Below are 18090 nucleotides of genomic sequence, written 5' to 3'. Positions count from 1 at the left end.
AACACGTATGTCCAGGAAATGCTGACATGACATGGTCAGCAGTAGCTCTAACAGGAAGAGATGAGTGAGCCTGGAAAATATCCGATTGGCCTCCCATCAAACCAAATAGGGGCCAGCTCGGCTCAGAGGAGGATGGGCTCAGTGAAGCAGCTGCTTAGCTACTTGTGTGTAATTGACCTCACTGACCTTGAAGTCTAGTTGAGAAAGATAGATGAAAGCAGATAGGCAGGCAGACAGACAGAGAGATGATAGACAGGCAGACGGGTGGTAGGTGGTCTTCGACACACCTCTCGCGCTTTGCAGTGTTGGATATCTGTGGAGTTCCATCATGGGGTTGTGGTTGCTGTGTTCGACTTGGGATTTTCATAGTCAGTCTCTCAGTCTTCTTCATCTTCAAGTCCCGGGTTGAATTCAAGAGCCCTCTCCAAACACAGCAAAGCTGCTATTCTGACCGTCCCAGCACTGACTTGGGCAAGCTGGCAGAGAGCAGACCAGGAGCCCCGACTTTCCTATCCATCGATCTAGCTTCTCCAGAGGCACCCTAGTCAGTTTCAGCGCAGCATAGTGGTACCCACTTGTGTTTGTCTCAAAAAATAGAAATAATCTAACATTCAGGCAAGTAGAAAGAGTTTCTGACTTGCTTTCCTAGGGTGAAGTTGGGATATTACAATACAAAGGTAAGTAATTCCGATGACACGTTATAAGAGCCAAAGCTATGTTTTTAAGTTGTAATTACTGCATCTAAGAGAGGCATGAAACAAAAATGCCTCTAACCTGTAAGCCCCTTGCTCACGGAGAGATGGTTCCTGAAATGCTGGGAGCTATTGTTTATGGGAGACAACAAGCCCACATGCTTTCCCTTCTCTAAACAAGTTTGTTTGACTCAACTACACCCTATGTGTTGATCGCATAGACAGGAAGTGTGTGGGCAGGAAACACGTCAGGATGTATGCTTGACCCTGATTGGACCTGAGGGGGATACAGTGGCCTTGCGAGTTTGCCTGTATAAGCCTCTGCACAATGTGACTCATCACCATTTCCTAAGAACCCTGGGAGGATCCTGGCCAGTAGTTAAATAAAGCGTGCATCAAATTTGTCTCAAAATGTGGTAGTGGTCTTATTCTCTCCCCGGATAGTTGACAACATGTAACACCAGATTTTATAGCTTTTAATTTCTTATCTCTTTTGTGTAGAGTGGGCCTCCATATAAGGCTCTGACAAGATGCCTCCCTTCATCTCGTCCTTTCAGGACAGAGACCATAGCTTCTTATTTGTTCACAATTCTTCCTGTGTCCCAGCTCAGTCACATGGGACCTGTCATAAATGCTGTTGACATTCAGCTATTAGTCACATTAACAAACAAGTATCAGGAAGCTACAAGCCAAGAGCCAGCTCTACCACTTGTTCCTGTGAATAAAGATTTATTAGAACACCCTCATATGATTCATTCCCATATGGCCTGTGGCTGCTTCCAGGCTAAAACGCAGCTAAGCAGTTGGAGTCAACACTACATGGTCCACAACGCCGAAAACACTTTCCGTCTATTTTTAGAAATTGTTCAATGACCCTGGCTCTCAGGCTCTGTGCAGGCTTGTTGTGGGTGACTGCCTCTATTTGTCCCAGAAATTCCCAGTGATATATGTTTAAGTATCTCCACCTGACAGACGAGAGAACAGGGTGGCGGCATCCGAAGCAGTGTGCAGTGAATCCGGTCCCATAGTCCACAAGGCAGCATGTCTGGGTCTCTCCAGGATGAGAAAATGGTCCCCTCTACCTTTCTTACCCAGTCACTGGAGTTGAGTGACTGACTTGGGGCTCAGGTTTGCTCCAGGAAGGACCTCTAGGAACCTGATGGAAGATGGGTAGCTGGGAATGCTTACCAGAAATCACCAGGGTTGCAGAAACCGGGAGAGTGAGGAGCTTGGCCACAGGGATAGATCTCCTGAGTGGACTCCACCAGACTGGATATGACCGTCTCTGGCAGACTGTTAGCTGTCCCCTGGCTCTGAAAGCCAATGAGAAAGATGTTGGACCTTTTCCTGAGATTTTCTGTCAGGCATCAGTCTCTACAGAGAAGGTATCGGCTATCACCTCCTCCCAGGATTGGTGTCCCCGCAGTGTGTAGAGACCCCAGGTGGGTGGCAGCGAGTCATCTGAAATCAGAAAAAATGAGGAAGATAACAGGGAACAAACAAATAGTCATAATATGGGTGAGGTATTTTGGGGAGTTGTTTTTAAAGCATGGACCTCCTTTCCCTTGTCTCGTTGTCTCTCCCCATAGAAAATGTCCTGATTTGAAAAGTTCTGTGAAGGTGACTGTTTTCTCTCTGTCACTGTGCTCGTGGTGGTGGCCGTGAGCTTTGATTATGGTACACTCTGGCCCTAAGGGTGGCCACTTAGCCGGCCAGTCTGAGGTTATTATGAGAGCTTGGAGCTCAGAATCCAGTCCTCAGCATCCATGGATTCAGTGTCTTTAACCTGAAATGCAACGCTGCTGTTGCTTACCTGCAAACTCGATGGAAAGTTCCAGAAATTGCATCTGCAAGACGTTCTGATTGATGAAGAATTTTAATGTATTCTATCTGACTGTCTGACTATCCAGTAGCCATCCTTCTGTCTTTCTTCTCCCCTGTACTTGTGTATGTGTCTGTGTGTTTGTGTATATGTGTATATGTGTGTGTATGTGTGTGTATGTGTGTGTGTATGTGTGTGTATGTGTGTGTGTGTGTATATGTGTGTGTATGTGTGTGTATATGTGTGTATGTGTCTGTGTGTTTGTGTATATGTGTATATGTGTGTGTGTATGTGTGTGTATGTGTGTATGTGTGTGTATGTGTGTGTGTGTATATGTGTGTGTATGTGTGTGTATGTGTGTGTATGTGTGTGTGTGTATGTGTGTGTATGTGTGTGTGTGTGTGTGTATGTGTGTGTGTGTGTGTGTATGTGGTGTGGTGTTTGTAGATCACAGAAGAAAGAATGACGAGGACTAGAAAAGACAAAGAAAGAGAGACAGAGACAGAGGTCGTGTACTAGCTGGGGTTTTATTACACATTTGACCAGGGGAGACACCAACAGTCTCCATAAATCCAGCAGGATGTACAAATTGGTGGCTGAAGTCCCCACCCTTTCACTTAATCTCGGCGCCTCATAATCTGCATCCCTAAAATTGGCCCAATGGTCGAACGGCTGCACTAAATTCTAGGGGAGTGATTGAGATATCTGCCGCAAGTGAGGCTGGGGATAGCTCAGTGGTAAAGTCTTTTCCTGTTATATGCAAGACCCCGAGTTTCATTCCAACACTACTGAAACCACAACAGAAAATACTCCAAAGTGAATCGCAGTTTACACTTTCTACTCAGAAGCCATTGAAAGTGTGTGTGTTTTGGTAACGAAAGACTTTCCAGTCCTGTCTCCCTTCTTAGTAGCACTTTGATCATCCCAGTTGCTAAGTTTCCTGAAGCCTCAGTTTACTCCTCTGTAAAGTGGGACTGAAGTCCTGTCCAGGAAGGGCTGAATGCAAAGAGCAACATGCACAGCAGGGTCTTCCCAGTGTTAACCAACGGCACTAAGAAAGAGTTTTCTAGTTTTCGAGCCCTAATAGTCAACTTGGTCAAATTGTTCCAATTAAGTCGCTTCCAATTAAGAGTTCTTTAATTCTTAGTCACTAAATAGTTAACAGTTGCCCAGTCCTGCCTGCAGTGTTGGTTAAGTCCAAACTTGGCCAATAACCTCTTGAAATGGAATATGAAAAGAGATAAAGTCGCTACACAGAGGGAAAGTTCCCAGGATGGCCCAAGTGACCGGAAGACATCTCAGAGGGAGACATCTCAGCTGCAGGGTTGCAGAGCCCATTGACCAAGTGCTATAAGCACTCCAGGGCATGGTACCTGCGGTGAGGGAGTCAGGGATGCAAGCAGAAGTCCCATCTCAGGAAACAAGACCCGGCCCACACAAGACTCTGCAAAGGCAGCCTGTGCTCTCCAGCCCTCTGACTCTGCCCCACCCCTTGCTAATTTTGCTTCTTCTCACAGAAGCAAGTTAAGACTGACACATGGAGAGAGATTAAGGAAAGATGGGAGAAAGAGAGTGAGGGAGACAGGGCCTTAATCACCTCCCCATCCCCTCACTTGCTCTTCTTCCTGGCGAATGAGAAAGCACAGCTCTCGCACACAGCAGCCATACACCATACCTGCTCTTCTGTTGGGCAGAACAGGGGCAGCCCTGTATGGCGATCCACGCCTGAACCTTTGGGATGTGGGTCTAAAAGACCCAGCCCTTCCCTGGAACTTCTTGTTGCTATGGCCCATTTTGCCCCTCGAGAGGAGCACTTGACAGAAAAATCTTTAAAACAACTGAAGCAATGGTCACAGGAAAAGAAAAAGAAAAGTTCGGGGACCACCCAAAGAGGGTATGCTACGTAACAATCTACTCTGGCAGGGTTGTTTATAGATGAACGGGGTGGGGACTTACAATGAGTGTCATTTTGTTTGAAAGTTCTTGGTACCTGGGATGATTCTCTAAGGCCTGGCTCAGTGACTGGATGCCCCACCCTGTGGGCTGTCCTGAGGAAGAAGAGGTTATATGGGTGACCAAAACCCAGTCTGAATTTAGAGAGCTAATTTCTGGTTCTGCCGCCTTGACCCCGCCATGTATCAGGGCAAATTACTTTGTCTCTGTCAATTTTGGTTCCTATCTAAAGACTTGTATTAGAGGGCCCTGATGGGGCACCGAGTTTAGAAAATAAACAAAGGAAGAAAGCAGGAAACAAGGAGAGAGGGGATGAAGAAGGAAGGGAGAGAGGAAGAGAGTGACAGAGAAATGGAGATAAGGTGGGAAAGAAAAGGAAGAAAAGCGGGAAGAGGGTAGAGGGACGCCAGGACAAACAGAGGAAGAGAAGGAAGACAGAAAGGGAAAGAGGAAGAGGGGGCACAGAAGAGAAATGGGAGGAAGAGGGAGGGAAGGGAGAGAGGAAGAGAGAAAGACAGAGAGGGAGGCAAAAACGGGAAGGGAGGAAAGAAAAGAGACAAAGAAGGAAAAAAAAACAGAAAGGAAGGACATTTATGTGGCAACAAAACACCTTGGCTTTTTTTTTTTCCTGAAATTCAAATTTGCTTGCATGACTTGTCTTCTCGGGCAAACTTAGCTGCTCAAGTCCTTGTATTCCTTTCTGAGAATTCTGCGCGGTTGGGGGAAAGATGGGGAGCAACTGAGTGCAGTGCGAAAGTGGAAATTAGTTATCCCATCATCAAACCCAACCTTCCACCAAGGCCCAGAGAACAGGGTCGGAGCAAAGGGCCCCTGGAAGTTGGGAATGGAGCTGCGCTCACCTTTGCTTCTAAGTGCAGCACCCACGCCGGTCTATGCTGTGAGGGAGAGTTGGAGAAAAAGAGACCTTAGGAGGGAGACCACCGCTCTGAAAGGGCAAGATGAAAATGCTAAGAGCCTGCCACCCCTACACAGGGGCCTTTAAAAAGCTAGCGCACCCAAGGTGTCACTAGCGGTCACCGGGCGGGGAGGGGGGGAGCTTTTTTTAGATAGACAATCTGCTGGTCCTTGTAAGTCTTTTCCCATTTATCTGTGAAGAGTTCCTGAATGGGGGACCCTTGAGAGCATGAGTGTTGAGTCCCCTGGGCCTCAGATTCTACCCTTAGGAAAGACCGCCCTGCAGGGTCATGAACTGGCAGGGAAAGGCATCCCGGTGTACCCTCCCTCCAGCTAGGGAGCAACAGCCTAGAGCCCAAGGCGGTCTCCGGGAACTGCTCAACCACTCCAGAGCACGGAGTGGGATGTGAAGACAGGCCTGCGGGTACGGCGCTGACAGACAGAAAGAAGGGGAGAGGTACTTCTGTGCTTGCACGGAGTGAAATCCCTCTTCTTTAGTGCTGGAAACCTGGGCGAGATCTCTGGGGACGGCCTGCAAACCTATCCATCTCCCCTTGTTTACACGCCCAACAGGTCTTGGGACACAGCTTCTCCTGCGCAGTTTTCTTTCCTGCTCAGCGTCGTTCGCCAGCTTTTTCTGGTTTTGTGCAGGAAAGGGCTGGTCTGCAGCTGGAACCCCAAAGAAGGAAGGTGCTGATCCCCTACACGTGACTTACAGAGGCCCCTGCAATGCACGGTGCTTTTGCCGATGCACCGCCGCCAGCAGATGGCGATGCGCCGCACGTTATGATCCTTATGTGGGACTGTCGCTGGGGAGGGGACCACTTAAAGGGCCTGATTCTGATGTTTTCTTTTTTGGTGTGTGTGTGTGTGTGTGTGTGTGTGTGTGTGTGTGTGTGTGTGTGTGTGTGTGTGTGTGTGCGTGTGTGTGCGCGCCTGCCATTCCTGGGCTGCAGCAATGTTTGTGGAATTAAGTAGTGATTTTCTTTAGTCTGTGTCATTCGTTTTGGTGGTGTATGTTCAGGCCTAGATGTTAGCGTTTATCATACGATGATTTTTTTTTTCTTGTGAAGCCAGGAGTTTCAAACACACATATCCTCACCCTCACAGTGTCCTTGCCAGCTAGCACAGGTCTGCACTTTCTGATCAGATCACTTGTGCAACTTCCATATTAGCAGCCAACTTGCTTGGGAAGACAAAGAAGTTCTGAAAAAAAAAATGTAAGTAAGAAGAACACCTAAGATTTTCTTTCTAAACAAACAAGGGAGTCTTTCTTCTCCTTCTTCTCCTCCTTCTTTTCTTTTCATTTTTTAAAATTGGGCTAAAATATATAAATAAATAAACCCTGAATTTTGTTAGGAGGAAAATCAAGACCTTTTCAAGAAAAGAAAGAAAAAGCCCTTGGCTGCTTTAAGACAGGGCTGTGTTTTGTGACTGTTGGAAACACATGATCATAAATGTAAAATTGTGACTGTGGGGGAGAACCAGGGTTTAAGGACCAAGTTAAACAGCGATGGAGCAAGTCAGATAGAAGGTGCCGATAGGATGGATTCACTATGCCAAGTGGCTCCATTGGTGAGGTTTCACTATGCATTTGATGTTGCCATAAAATTCGTCTTCTCAATGTAAACAAGGCCAGTCTGAATGCATCTCCAACAAGACATATGTAGCTTTGTTTGGGATAATGGATTTGATGGGAGTAAAAAACGGAGGGGATTAAATGGGCCCAGAAGGGATAAATACAACTAATTGACATCTTCTCTATCAGCATAAACATGGCTGGCATGGTAGAATGGGAAGAAACGGCAGAGCCGGGGGCCACTGCAGACCCTACTCCTAACTGACTGATGACGCAGGGGTGGGTTGAACTCTAAAGACTTTCCCTCTGCTCCCCCCTCCCGCCCCATTTATTCGGCTTTTACCATCCCCCCCCTTCTGTAGAGAGCACACAGCTGTACTGTCTTGAGCAGGGTAACTTCAAACTTCTTTTCCAGCAATGCTGCTTAAACCTTTGAAGCCTGGAGAAGAAACCCAACCGACCACCTTTTGTACCAAAGCACAAGGCTGAGTTCTTGTTCTGGTTTCCAACAAGGACGTTTGGTTATTACATCTGTGCACATGGGGATAATATTAATGGTCGCAATCCATATTTACTGCTTTGTTTCTATAAATCATGAACTATCGCTACACGCTTAGATAGCGCACAGACAGACACTAACACTAACGACTTTCAAAACTTGTCACCTGACACAGTGGCTCCATTTGCGATGATTCAGTATACTGTTTAACATTTGATGCCTCTCTACATCTGTTCCCACTTCTTTTAAGCTAAAGTTCAAAGATATTCTTTTTTTTGCAACCCAGTGTCACTTATTACCAAGTATGCTATTCATACCTGAACATTGTCAGCGTGGAAAATAAAACCGCCGGTCTGTGAGTCATAGCGATGTCTGAGGCTTGCACAGTATTGCCAACCTGGCAACCTCTATCCGGAATCTCCAGAAGCTGATTTGGGGATCAAACTTTAGAGCTGTCTTTCAAACAGAATCATCTCAAATCTAAAATTAGCCGAGGATTGCGGTTGGCGAGAAGGCAGGTCTCCACCCCCAGTGTGAGCCAGTGTCATCGGAGTGAAAAGGGGGGAAAGGAAAGAAAGGGGAAACTGTGATTGTTTTGACACACGCAGGAGAAGCTTGGTGTCGCTTCAGTTTTAACTTCATTTCAAATTATCTTCTCACTGCCTTGGTATTTCGGCATGGAGACAATCACATCCCGTCCGCTTTCTCCAAACCCGGCAGCTACGTAGCCAGAGTTAATGTGACTCCTTCAATCGTATCACTAAACATACTGTTCCAGCTCCATAGAAAATGGATGGAAATCGGAGTGGTTGGGCGCCGCCCCCCCCTCACCATTTCAATTTTATTTCTTTCCTTAGGTAATTTTCATTGTATATAAGGTGTGTGATCCCCTCCACCCCGGTAAGGAAAGCCACAAGGTTAAAAAAAACGCATAACAAATCTGCCCGAGGGGAGGCAGTAATGAAGATGGGGACCTGTTGACTACTTATGGGATACTGTGCACATGGACACACGCCCACACCAACCAGAGAATCCTCTTCTTAGGAAAAGTAAAAAGGCATGGTCTTTCGAAGAAGGAAAGGTGACCCTGGCTTTAGACGAAGGCCATCAATTACTCCCGACATCATTTTGGGAATTCCTTGTCACTGAGCTTGAATGGGGAAGTGGGGATGATTTGTTTTAACACTGTTGCACTGACACATGGAAAAAACAAGCCCCACCCCCCCACACACACCCGCTTAACGTTTGAAAAACCCGTATGTAAATGATTGACTGCCTTATCTTTACACCATTTGCCTTAACTTCGCTTCCTCTCTCTTCAGTCATTTAATTTGTATGGCTTCCAAATCAGAGTGACTGTCGTCTATTAGTCTCCTTGGTGACAGAGGGCAGGGCGCTGTTGTATTGGAGTTAATAAAGCAGAAACACAAGCCTAATTATTGGGGAGATAAGCCATGCTGCCAGGGTTTTGTCCTCTAGGGCCGGAAGTCTCAGGACCCAGACATTTTGGAGTTGAGTCTGTGCACAGGGCACACAGTTGGCAGCAGGTGGGGACACTTGTTTTCAGATTAGCGATACTGGTGCATTTCAACAATCAGCATCCCCCGAGGATGGGGCAGCACTGCCGGGGAGCAAGCCCATCATCATTAATCAAATGAGATCTGTGAAGGGGCACAGCGGCCTCAGAAATGCAAGGGGCGAAGCAAGTAGAAAATTGTGTTTCTGTTACAAGGGTAAGCATGTATGTTTAAGTACAGCCTGCATACACATACTTTAAATAGCTCAGTGTAGTGTAGTGTGTGTGTGTGTGTGTGTGTGTGTGTGTCAGTGTGTGTGAGAGAGGGAGAAAGAGAATCTTGTCAATACTTAACTTGTGGAAAAATTAAAATATGCATATTAATGTGCATACATACACACGTACATGATGTAACACACATATGTTAGAATATATGATGCAAGGATATGTACAGTGTAGTGATGAAATATATTGATGACTGAAAGCCTGCTTTATTGGTTATTGAAAGGTACAGTCATGGTTCTGTAGGCTAATACAAACATATGACTGCATCTTACCTATGCAAGTTGCTCGTGTCTGAGAAATTTTGCCAGCATAGGTGCTTTTTCGTTTGCTTTCATGGCGACTCCAGTGTTACCCATGATACTGCCTGTCTCCTGGACTCCCCCCTGCCCTCCACCTTTGAAACCAACAGACAGAAATGTCTTCCTGTGCAGCTGAAGTTCCGAACAGGGGGAGACAGTTTTAAAGAAAGAGAAACCCTTGATGCAGTCCCTGCACCTATCACGGCTGCACTGCGAGCTGCAGCAACGTCGAGGCTGGGTGGGGAGAGTGACTCTATTAGAGCAGCTTTGTCCAACAAATATTAAAATTGCAAAGTAATTTGCCCATTTGACAATGGCTAATGAACTTAAGCACGCAGAGTGAACTTTAATAATTGAGGAAATTGCGCAATTAAACTAAAAGCGGCTGAAAATTACAAATAAAATGAACTCTCCGGCTTAGCAGGAATGCTACAGCTCCCAGCATTGTATGGGTCTCAAGACAGCCTGGGAAGGAAGGTTCGAATGGCTGGACCTTTTACTGTGATGATCGACCATAAAGATATTGACCTCGTTTTTTGAAATGAACGGGATTGTAAGAATGCTTCTCCACGATATGTTTCAGAGTGACCATGTGGTTGGAATTACACAAAAACATCTCATTGGCAGGATACGTTTTAATTCTGACTTCGGGTTTGTGATCCTATCTGTTACTACTTTCAGTGTAAGCGGATTACATTCAGCAGAGATCCTTTTACCAGCCTGGCATGACTGTTTCATGCTATTAGCGTGTCTCCCCGTTCAGCCCCTGCAAGCCTGTGAAAACAGAAAACCATCAGAAGCCGCTTAGGTTCAACCAGGTTCGACTGTAGACACCAGATTAATATTTGATAATGTAGAAGGGCTCTTAATCAGATTTGCTTATTTTGCGACAGAATGTTTCTGCAATTATGATAATTGGGGTGCTAAATTTGTTTGTCTTTGTATCTGGCTTTGAGCATAATCTTCTCTCTTGAAAGCCACTCAATGTGGGGCTTGAGATTCCTACACAAAACCCAATTAATATTAAGATGACAGACGTGATGAGCTCCCAAAGAGACAACAGCTGAGCAGACTCTAACATTCGTAAGTACAGATACTTGAGTGATCAAGTACATCTGAGGGAGACACACAATTCAATAATCCCTTTTCTCAAGAAAGTCAAGAGCCCTGTGCGCTGCGAGGGAAATCAAAGGAACACATCAGAAAGAAAATGACGGCCCTGCCCCTGTAGTGTCTCTATTAAAATGCAAATGTTATGGATTTTTTCGGGGTGATGGGAACCTTTTCTGTTTTTATTGATTTCTTTTTATAGCTTGATGATTTCTCTAAGATTACCTTAAAAGCTTAAAGAAAAAAGGGCCATCATCAAAAGGTGTCTTACATGACAAGAGTGCAGGTATTTTGGCTAACACGATGTGGCCAAGGTGGAGTGTGTCCGGGGGGCTCGCCAGTGGGACAAAGTCATGGTCTCCCAGGGCACAGTGGAAAATTTACAGGCACTTCTGACCTACGTGGTCAACACAACCTGTCAGCCGCTGGGCTGGTGGGCCGAAAGCAGTTGCCTGCTGGCACGGCCTGGGTCTTCCCCAGAGATGGAGACTTTAAACACCGTGTTAACACAGGCATTTCCACCCTCCTCGTACAAAGCAATTGTCTTTACTCCCTGACCCCCAATTTCCCAACCTCATGGGCGACTCAGGATTTACAGCTCCGTTCATCGTCCGAGGGTGACATCCTAACCCATTGATTTGTAATCAGAAATTGGTTCCCTGTCACTTTAAAAGTGAGGCACTAAGGGGCAATAAAAACAAGGCTGTGGAGCTAAAAAACGGAGTTATGGGTCAGGCTCTTGGCCACTGCATACCACCTTTTAAATATATTTATTACATTTTTTTTATTTTTAATTTTAAAGAACCCTCTGTGGAGCACTTTAAGTGACCAGTGATTCTCTTTGGTGACTTATTGAACTGAGGAATCAGTTTTGTAGAAACTCTTTCACCTGCACTGAAAATTAAACCACTCATACAAAAAAAAACATCCACTCATACGGGGGTTGGGGGGACTGGCTGCATTTGTGCCAAAGAACATGCCACTAACAGCACATGGAGAGGCCGGACTGGCAGAAGTGCCACATGTTGGACACAGGCCCTATCCTCAGCTGGCTGTGCCCAGGAGCCACAAACTGAAACAAACAAACAAACAAACAAACAATAGTGGCCTTTGCCAGTGACCTAGTTCCAGCTGTGTCCTACTTGGGAAAAGGTGACAGTGGACAGCCCCCCCCATACACATATTTTCACATCCTGCGTGCCATAGGCAACTATCGGACGCGTCTTTCAAACCTTGGAAGGATCAGTAGGAAACTCAGACCATTGCCATTGTATAGTCTCCTACCTTGGGGACCAGCAGAGTTCCTCAACACAGGCCATAACTCTACAGACCGTCTCTGAGATCTCTATGGCTCCCCCCACCAGCCTCTCCCCTTGCCCTGTTTGTCACAAGGCAAGCTATCTGGCTCTAGAGTGTCTCCCCCAAACACACACACACACACACACCAAACACTTCAGGAGCAACCACGATGGGTCTAGCTGGACCACCTCGGCAGCAGCAGTAAGAACCCCACTTGCAGAGTCACGTGTCCCAAACTGTGAGATCTTTAAAACAAAATGTGTCCCTGTTGCCTTCTGAAGTTCCTGTTAATTAATATTCAAAAGGCTCAAAGAGGAAAAATGGATACCTAAATCATACATATGTATATGCCTTTTAAGGTTTATTATAAAGGCAAAATAACCCCTTACTTGGTTAAAATCCAACTGGAGTCAACATCCAAAGGTGACTGCACTGTAATCGTAGACATATCTGCATTATGTCGGCATGTTACTGCGCCACCGGAGTCTCTCAATAGTAATTATTATGCCAAGCGCCCTGTTGGCACAATTACACTAAAGCTCTAATTAGTAGCAGTAAGATTAGAACCCCTACATGTTAAATCTGTAGACGCAATGCTGAGTGAAGGATTTAAAACAGTTTCAAAACATTGTATTGTCTTTATTACAGTCTTTATACTTCAGTAAAGAAGGGTTTTCTATAAAGCGCACTTAAAATAATCTGGTCCTGTCACTAAAAATAGGAAAGATAAGGTAATTGCAGTCAAACCTAGTGAGTCGGCTTGCTACATAGGTGCATTAAATCGAAAATGACAAAGCTGGTGAGCTGTGGTGGGAGATACCTACTTCCTGCTGGACACATGGTATTTTTCCACCGCTCCCACTAGGAGAAAGCTCGGTGGCCATACTTAATCAGGGCTCTGTCTGCTCCGTGTGCCTTCATCATTACCTCGGAGCACCAGTCCCAGGCGGATGAGTTACATCCAAAAGGCTCTTTGCCCATCTGACTGCATCATCAAGAGATTACCTGTCTCCCCCTCTCCACACCGCCCCCCCCCCCGGGTCTATACCACTCTTGCTGGGAGCTCCAGGCTACTTCCTGTTTCCTCAGACACCCGCTGAGTGAGAAATTTGAAGTCTGGGGCCTGGGATGCAATCTCCAAGAAAAGAGCAGCTGGAGAGAGGACCTGAGGCTGGGCACTGAGGGAGGATGGGGTGGGTGGCGGTTCTCTAACACCCACATGAGCATCTGAGGAAGGCAAAATTGCCCTGGCAAATCATAGTCCCAGCTCAAGGCAGAGAGGAAAAGGGGTGCAATTGACAAGTGCCAGGTATTTGGACTGGAGAATTTTTTAATTAGACTTTGTTGTGAAACGCAACAGTCAAGACTTCATAAGATAGTGAAAGGGAGACAAATCTAGAAGCTCTGAGGAAGGAAGAGAATTCTGTTTCCTTTGCTTGGTGTGTAACTTCCCACGACTCTACCACTGTGCAGAAACAAAGGTGTCTCCATTGTCTGCATACACCAGCAGTTGGAGATGCCGGGCTACTGTGGGTTCTACTTCATGGCCACTGACCCATCCGCTCGCTCCACCCTGTCACCTCCTGAACAACCTGCTCTTTTCCCCATCGAGTTCCTGGTGGAAATGCAGTTTGAAACTCATGCGCGCATGCATGCACACACACACACACACAGAGAGAGAGAGAGAGAGAGAGAGAGAGAGAGAGAGAGAGAGAGAGAGATTAGAAAGGCTGCAGGACCTGGAGGCAAACTGAGTCTGCTCCCATCCTTCAGTTGTCCCCGTGGACATGAGAGTGGTCTTCTCAGTTTGGGTACACGACACGACAGGACAGTTCTCTGGAGCAATCCGTTTTCAAACGACTCCAAAGTCGAAAAACACTTGAAAACTTTTCCTCGGCCCTTCCACCAAGGCAAATGCATTATTTATTTCGTTTCTGAAATGCTAATCCAAACAGCGTTGGCAATCTTTAGGATGGAACTAGGAGACAGGACTTCCCAAATGTTACCAGAGCACCACATTAGCATCACTAAATACAGCTATTCCCCACCACCAACAATTTCCCATAATTACAGCGATCCTTAGTGAGGCCCTATTTGTATACCGTGCATACACAGACTTGAAACGGCATGGCCCGAGGGCTATAAAACTGTCCCTGAGGATGTAGAGTGGGAAGAGGGCAGGAGTCATAGGGTGGCCTCTGAATCTTAATAATTGTGTGTACTCAGACATACTTTATATCTAGAAGTGCTATTTACTGTAAAATTGAAGCTAGGGAGAGCATGGTCCTTTCTGGCGTCTATATTTTAAATTGCCTTCTCTTTCACAGCCCCAGACTGGAGAAAGGAAGTGAAAACATCCCCTGGCCTTATGGGTTATCTAATTGCTGTCATAATTCCTTTATTTATATGCGCGTATGTTTTATCTGCAAAAGATATCCACAGGAGAGCTGATCTTTTTGCAACTGTTATGGAACTATTAAACGTATATTAGTATGGTCATTTTTATTTAATGGAAACAAATAACAGTTAATCTTATTGGAAGGGTTAAGTGGGTTTACTTGGTGAAGAGCAAATCCCTTCGGATGCTTAAAAAGAAAAAGAATAGTTTCAGCTGCTGACAGATGGCCTTTGTCTGGGAGTAGCTGGGGACAGATAGTTTCTTTTTACACACTTATGAAACTTGTAGATATAGATGCGCGGTAATATGCAATGGCCAGGACAAAGAGCAAGCTCGGTGGACAGAAAGGATTAGATTTCAGATAAGTGACAGATGGCTGGCTTAGCAGAGTCAGATAAAATAAAAGAGAAACCACTTTCCATGGAAAAGTTCCATGCCTTAAGACAATGGGAGCACGCAGCAGCATCCAGCGCTTCCCAAACTGTGTTCAGGTTCTGGGTTCCAATCGCTCTTTCAAATACACAGTTTGCTTTTACCTTTTGCAGGAGACGTGGGATTACTCCTTCTGGGCCAAGCTTATCAAAGAGAAAGTAAGAAACCAAACATTAACAATCCGCTTTTCCGCTGGGCTGCTATAAAGAGTTCTTCCGTTTTCAGAAACCACGGGATATTTGCATGTGAGTCCCAACGCCCCCTACTCCTCCCCAGTGTGAAAGATTTTTATAAGCCCAGAGGTAAGAAATGCACGTTTTTTGCTTCCTCCATATGTACCATTTAAACTTATAACATCACCATAACCTTCGTCAAATAACCATGCAACATATTTAGTGTTAATTTGTCACACTGAAATTATTCATCGGTGCCTTGAGTGAGTTCGATAATATTTATGGGCTATGCCATTTCACGTTTTCTGGCAATACAGCTTGCTGGGTTTCATAGATTTACTGCGTCTGGTTTTTTATGACTGACATAGCAATAACCAGATTGCAAAGATATTTATGTTGTTTGTGGCTTAGCAAGATAATTAAAGGATATAAATTAATCAAGTGCAATTAATTAGAAACTTTATGCTCGTAGCAGTCCTTCTTTGCATGTATAATTTATATTTATTGATTTCCTGGCTTTCATTAGCCTATGAGATAACAGCACAACTGCATTAGAGAAGAGAATGTACAATTAGCGTGAGAGTGAGCCCTGGCATAATGGATAGATCAGCACATGTTTGGGGCAAGTAGAAAGCTTTGTTAACTGTCATAAGCAGTCACAATTGACGAGTGGCATTTCACTACATATCTCTCAGCTGATTAACAGCGTTTTTAAAGAGTCCCCTTAATGGGAAGCTGATAGGTCGGCTAAATTTACATTTTAATCAGAGTATTTATGATAGAGGCAGAGGGTAGAGGACTTTCCCCGAGGGACTGTGGTAGGAAGAAGGCTTGAGAGACTGTCTGCTCACCTAAGACTTTTCTTGTTTTTTTTTTTTTTATTTTTTTGTCTAAAAGTGTCTAGGGAATGATGGGGGAATAAGATCTCCAGGGGGTTCCGTGTAACAGCCCAGTTCACTTTCAGGAGAGAGGGCAAGGGGCACACAATGCCAGGACAAAATTGGCACTCTTCAGGATTTCTTCCCGGGGTATCTAGGGCCAGCTCCTGTGCAGTGGTAGCAGCTCCCCAGCCTCCTCATCAAGAGCTTCCACAAAAGAGAACGTGAAATCTTGGTCTGAGGAAGGACAGTCCCCTATTACCCTTCCTCCTCTTATTTCCTGAACTGAGGGCCAGGCTATTGGGCCACCCAACGGGCCACCATCCCACTGGAGAGTGTGCCCATGCACCACTGACAGACACCATTTGAACACAGAGTGGGGCCTCCTCCTGGACTGTAAACCATTAACATTGGGATTCTTCCCAGCAGAAACAGATCAGAGAGAAAACTTTCTGCTTAGTCACCCTTTTCTCTTCCTTCACAATGGGAGACAGGGGAGCTTCCTCCTCAAAGCCCCAGAAATCTGGGTTGGATATCTCCCTTCACCCTTCTGAGCAGTTATGTGTCCAAGCATCTTCACGAAGGCACACAGACTACTTCCTGCTCAGATTCATGACTCCTTACCACAGAACTTGCAAGGCTGAGTCTTTCTGTGCATTGACAGAATCTCTAAGAAGGGTATCATGGGTAACACACAGCAAAACTACCTCAGGCCTGCACAATTAGTAAAGCCACAAAGTGAGATGCATGACTGATTGGTGACCTGGCCCTCTGCAGGAGAGGACCTATTTCTTCTTATTCCCATATGGAGATGGGACAATAGGGTTAGACAGCTGTGTTATATGTTTAGTGGTAGTTCCCAACATGTTCTTTATCCTAAAGAATGTCAGGAGGCCCTTTGGAGAGAGAAACAAAAGTGCATTCTCCCAAGGGGGCTCATTCCGGATTCAGAGTCTGAGTGAGAAGATCTTCTGCTCTGTGGAGAAAGGGGTCTGGGCTTTCCCAAATCAGGACAAAGGCACCGTCCTGAGTCTTGCCATTCCTTCTTCCTCTGGTTTTGAGTCTTAGGTTGAGCCTGAGGGCTCAGGACAACCCCCACCCCATTTCCTAGTGGAATTCTGTGCTGCAGACCAAATATTGACAGAATCGTCCAAGTATCTCCTTGCCCCAGGGCAGTTGAGTTACAGCCACCAAAGTGAGGCGACAAGTCAGAAAAGACTTTGTATTTGTCTCAGTGGGAAGAAACCCTTATTAGACCCAGAAAAGAAGACATGAGCAAATATGAGATTAATATAAACGAAGGAGGGGTACGGTTTCTGCTTATGTGTTGATAAACCCCTTTTCCCTCTTTCATACTAATTATTATTATCATTATTGGTATTATTTTACCCCTCAATTGCCTTCGGATGTTATCCAAGAGGAAGAGCTCCGCCGTATTGTTTATTTCATGTAATAAAATGTATGTAATGATCATGATTAATGTTTGTTTATTGTTGTATCTTTGTGTTTTCCTTCCAGTCTCAGTGTGATACTGGTTTAATTAAACTTGGGAGAGGGGTGGGTGTGGGCTGGTGTGACAGGCTCTAGAAGTTTGCACAATAATGGAGAACACATTTGGTGGCTTTCACATGTCGGGGAAGATGAAGATGTTCCCATAAATGACTGATTCTGCCTGTTCCTTCAAAGGAAAGTCCATTCCTTATCCTTTATTGGGTAATTTACAGATAAATTTGTTGTGCCTCAGACCAAATGCTTTTATGTACAGAAATTGCAATGACAGTAGAAATTATGGTAATTGAAGAGTGCTCTATTTTAGGTTTTCCCCAGATCACAACATGAAATGATCATCAGTGTCTTCCATGGCCATAATCATGCCCTAGATTCCAAATTATTTTTTATTAGTTTGTTATGTAGTTTAACTGTTTGTTCAGAGAATACCGGGGCTGAGAAGAAACAGGGACGCATCCCTGCCATGAGCATCTCTCCTCGGGGACAGGCATGGTGGGGGGCGTTGTTTTTGCACTTCCCATGCCCCCAGAAGCCTTTGCCAAGAATCTTCTGCTGTGTTTTCTTAATCTCTTTGGCAAAAGCAAATGTGGATCTTCAATGGGAGCCATAGTTACAGAACTTAGAAAGATATCAGTCTGTCTTTCAAATACTTTACGCTGCATTCCGATATGGATTCACCTAACTCAACCGTTTCTAGCACAATTTACTAAGCATTTTAAAGTATTATTCTC

At 45.3% G+C, this 18090-nt stretch overlaps 1 long non-coding RNA gene across 1 annotated transcript; it reads right to left on the bottom strand.

The window, feature by feature from the left end:
- Nucleotides 1-1147: 1147 nt before the first annotated feature.
- LOC146890283 (uncharacterized) lies at nucleotides 1148-7951 on the bottom strand. The gene is made up of 4 exons (XR_014999160.2): nucleotides 7778-7951; nucleotides 6485-6588; nucleotides 5328-5363; nucleotides 1148-2153 (listed from the first exon to the last, which is right to left on the bottom strand). It is a non-coding gene; the product is annotated as an uncharacterized LOC146890283 (long non-coding RNA).
- Nucleotides 7952-18090: the final 10139 nt, after the last annotated feature.

This window comes from Myodes glareolus, chromosome 22, assembly GCF_982192425.1.
Source record: "Myodes glareolus chromosome 22, mMyoGla1.1, whole genome shotgun sequence".
Taxonomy (NCBI): domain Eukaryota; kingdom Metazoa; phylum Chordata; class Mammalia; order Rodentia; family Cricetidae; genus Myodes; species Myodes glareolus.
This window is presented reverse-complemented; position numbering and strand designations above follow the sequence as displayed.